Genomic DNA, 4,903 nt, shown 5'->3' on the forward strand with positions numbered 1-4,903 from the left:
TATTCATTATTTAAATATTTTTTACAATAAAGTTTCCTTGTGAATAAAGTAGATTTTTGTAATGTTTTATATTCGGTTTTCCAAAAATGAAGGATTTATATTCCTAAAATATCCTTTAAGCAGTTAGTTAGATGGCAGGTTCTTGACTTTTTATTTTTGCTATCTTTTTGCTTTTGTGGACAAAGCCTGTTTAAGGAAAAAATAAAACTTATGGCAAAAGCAATTTCTCTTTAATGTATCTACCGTGATGTTGGTTATACACCACATTCCAAATTATTATGCAAATGTTATTTTTCGCTGATTTTCCTAAATAGTCGATGCAAATGACAGTCAGTATAATCTTCAAGCCATCAACCGTTGGAGTATAATGCAAATTTTATTGAACAAATCTCCTAATAATAACAGATTTTTTTTTCTAGAAGTAAAAAACTCAAAATGAACTGTTTCAAATTATTATGCACAACAGAGATCAAAACATTTTAAAGGTTGTAAAGAGAACTAAAATGGTAATTTGTTGAATTTGCAGCATCAGGAGGTCATATTTACAGAAATCAAAAGCTCTTTCAATAAAAATAAACGTAACAGGACAAGTTACATGTTAACATAGGACCCCTTCTTTGATATCACCTTCACAATTCTTGCATCCATTGAATTTGTGAGTATTTGGACAGTTTCTGCTTGAATATCTTTGCAGGATGTCAGAATAGCCTCCCAGAGCTTCTGTTTTGATGTGAACTGCTTCCTACCCTCATAGATATTTTGCTTGAGGATGCTCCAAAGGTTCTCAATAGGGTTGAGGTCAGGGGAACATGGGGGCCACACCATGAGTTTTTCTCCTTTTATGCCCATAGCAGCCAATGACATAGAGGTATTCTTTGCAGCATGAGATGGTGCATCATCATGCATGAAGATAATTTTGCTACGGAAGGCACGGTTCTTCTTCTTTTTGTACCACGGAAGAAAGTGGTCATTCATAAACTCTACGTACTTTGCCGAGGTCATTTTCACACTGTCAGGTACCCTAAAGGGGCCTACCAGCACCCTCCCCATGATTCCAGCCCAAAACATGACTTCGCCACCTCCTTGCTGACGTCGCAGCATTGTTGGGACATGGTGGCCATTCACCAACCATCCACTACTCCATCCATCTGGACCATCCAGGGTTGCACGGCACTCATCAGTAAACAACACGGTTTGAAAATTAGTCTTCATGTATTTCTGAGCCCACTGCAACTGTTTCTGCTTGTGAGCATTGTTTAGGGGTGGCCCAATAATAGCTTTATGCACACTTGCAAACCTCTGGAGGATCCTACACCTTGAGGTTCGCGGGACTCCAGAGGCACCGGCGGCTTCAAATACCGGTTTGCTACTTTGCAATGGCATTTTAGCAGCTGCTCTCCTAATCCTATTAATTTGTCTTCCAGAAATCTTCCTCATTATGCCTTTATCTGAACTAACCCGTCTGTGCTCTGAATCAGCCACAAATCTTTTCACAGTACGATTATCACGCTTACGTTTTCTTGAAATATCCAATGTTTTCATAACTAGTGCAATACCTTGGGCAATTTCACGCTTTTCGGCAGCAGAGAGATCCTTTTTCTTTCCCATATTGCTTAATAATGTGGAACGTCCTTCTTAAGTAGTTTTCCTTTGATTGGGCACACCTGGCAAACTAATTATCACAGGTGTCTTAGATTGATTACAATGATCCAAAGAGCCCTAAGACACAATACCATCCATGAGTTTAACCCCTTCCCGCTCCTGTACGTACTATTAGGTCATGGTAACTATAGCGTTCGCGCTCCATGACCTAATAGTACGTCTCGGGAGTAACGGCCGTTTCAGCCGTCCTCCCGACACATACAGGAGCTGTGACAGCTGCTGTCTTGTTCAGCAGCTGTCACAGCTCCTACAGCGGGGACCGATCGCTTTGTCCCCGCTGATTAACCCCTTAAAAGCCGCGTTCTATAGAGATCGCGGCTTTTTAGGGGTTAAGCTGCCATCGCCGGCCTGCTACACGATAGCGGCCGGCGATGGTGACTATGGCAACCGGACACCAAACAATGGCGTCCGGCTATGCCATAGACGGAAGCCTAGTGGGTCCTGACAACGTCAGGACCCACTATGCTTGCTGTCAGTGAGTAGCTGACCGTTCTAATACACTGCACTACGCATGTAGTGCAGTGTATTAGAATAGCGATCAGGGCCTCCTGCCCTCAAGTCCCCTAGTGGGACAAAGTAATACAGTAAAAAAGATGTGTAAAAATAAGAAAATAAAAGTTTTAAACGTATTAAAAGTAAAAATCCCCCTTTTTACCTTATCAGTCATTTATTATTAATAAAAATATATAAACAAACAAATAAACTATACATAATTGGTATCGCCGCGTCCGTAACAGCCTGAACTACAAAATTATTTCGTTATTTATCCCGCACGGTGAACGCCGTAAAAGAAAATAATAATAAATCGTACCACAATCACAAATGTTTGGTCACTTCACCTCCCAAAAAATGGAATAAAAAGAGATCAAAAAGTCGCATGTACCGAAAAATGGTACTGATCGAAACTACAGTTCGTTACGCAAAAAATAAGTCCTCGCACGGCTTTATTGATTGAAAAATAAAAAAGTTATGGCTCTTGGAATAAGGTAACACAAAAAGTGAATGATTTTTTACCAAACTTATTTTATTGTGCAAACGCCATAAGACATAAAAAAAAACTATAAACATCTGGTATCGCCGTAATCTTATCGCCCCGCAGAATAAAGTGAATGTAATTTATAGCGCACGGTGCACGCTGTAAAAAAAATAGAATAAAAAAACAATAGTAGAATTGCTGTTTTTTAGTCACCACGCCACCTAAAGATAGAATAAAAACTGATCAAAAAGCTGCATGCACCCCAAGAAAACTACAATGGATTCCTCAAGGGGTCTAGTTTCCAAAACTGGGTCACTTTTGGGGGGTTTCCAATGTTTTGGCACCACAAGACCTCTTCAAACCGGAAATGGTGCCTAATAAAAAAGAGGCCTCAAAATCCACTAGGTGCTCCTTTGCTTCGGAGGCCGGTGCTTCAGTCCATTACCGCACTAGGGCCACATGTGGGATATTTCTAAAAACTTCAGAATCTGGGCAATACGTATTAATTTGCGTTTCACAGATAAATCCTTTTGTGTTATAAAAAAAATGGTATAAAGAGGATTTTCTGACAAAAAAAAATGTAAACTTCACCTCTACTTTGCTCTAAATTTCTGTGAAACACCTAAAGGGTTCATAAACTTTCTACATGCTGTTGTGAATACTTTGAGGGGTCTAGTTTCTAAAATGGGGTATTTGATAGGGGTTTCTAATATATGGGCCCCTCAAAGCAACTTCAGAACTGAACTGTAACCTAAAAAAATAAATAAATGAGGCAATACTTAGCTTCTTAAATTATACTGATAATGAGCCGTGTCCACCCCGAGATGACCCCAGTTTTGACCGTTTGTATAAACGGAGACCCCTATTAGAACGTTTCAGTGCCCGGTTTTCCCAGGCATTCACCCCCAAGAAGTGTATTTCTATTGATGAGTCCCTGGTACATTTTAAAGGGAGGGTTCAATTCCGCGAGTACCTGCCGGGTAAGAGGGCAAGGTATGGCGTGAAGATGTCTAAGCTGTGCGAGAGTGCATCAGGGTATACCTACAGGTTTAGGATATATGAAGGAAAGGCCACCCCCAAACCAGACTGCATCCTGGACTACAATAGGTACATGGGAGGGATGGACTTGTCAGATCAAATCCTGAAGCCCTACAGCGCCATGCGGTGTGGTATAAGAAGCTGGCCGGGCACATCATACAGATGGCTTTGTACAATGCGTACGTGCTACGTCGATGTGCAGGCCAGACGGGAACTTTCCTGGAATTTCAAGAGGTGATTATCAAGAACCTAATCTTTAGGGACCAAGAAGCGGGGCCACACGCATCGTACCAGGGCGGCAACTCTTTGCAGGAGAAGTTCCCCAAACTGGCAAGAAGGGAAAAAGTCAAAAGAGGTGCAAAGTCTGCTATAAGGGATGACACAATATATCAATGTGACACGTGTCCCGAATAACCAGAGCTCTGTATGAAAGAGTGTTTTAAAATTTATCATACATCCCTTGGTTTATAATTTACCCCAATTTTACTTACCCTGATGCACTCCGCACAGCTAATCCCCCCTCGTCTTTCCCCTCTGAGCCCTGCTGTGTGCCCAGGCAGCTGATAACAGCCACATGTAGGGTATTGCCATACCCGGGAGAACCCACATTACAGTTTATGGGGTGTAGGTCTCCAGTCAAAATGCTCACTACACTTCTAGTTAATGCCTTAAGGGTGTAGTTTTTAAAACGGGGTCACTTCTTGCGGGTTTCAACTGTACTGGTACCTCAGGGGCTTCTGCATACATGACTTCGCACTAGAAAATCCCCAGTAGGCCAAATGGTGGTCGTTTCCTTCTGAGCCCTCCCATGGGCCCAAACGGCAGTTTATCACCACAAATGGGGTATTGCGGCACTCAGAACAAATTGCGCAACAGAATGGGGTATTTTGTTTCTTGTGAAAATAAGAAATTTTCAGCCAAAACTACATATTATTGGAAAAAAATAATTTTGTTTTCATTCCCAGCCCAATTCAAATAAGTTCTGTGAAAAAACTATGGGGTCAAAATGGTCACAACACCCATAAATGAATTCCTTGAGGGGTGTAGTTTCCAAAATGGGGTCACTTCTGGTGGGTTTCCATTGCTTTGATACCTCTGGGGCTCTGCAAATGCGACATGACACCCGAAAACCAATCCAGCAAAATCTGGACTCCAAAGAACAAATAGCGCTCCTTTGCTTCTGAGCCCTCCCATGGGCCCAAACAGCAGTTTATCACCACAAATGGG

The sequence above is a fragment of the Rhinoderma darwinii genome, chromosome 2, assembly GCF_050947455.1.
Source record: "Rhinoderma darwinii isolate aRhiDar2 chromosome 2, aRhiDar2.hap1, whole genome shotgun sequence".
Classification (NCBI taxonomy): domain Eukaryota; kingdom Metazoa; phylum Chordata; class Amphibia; order Anura; family Rhinodermatidae; genus Rhinoderma; species Rhinoderma darwinii.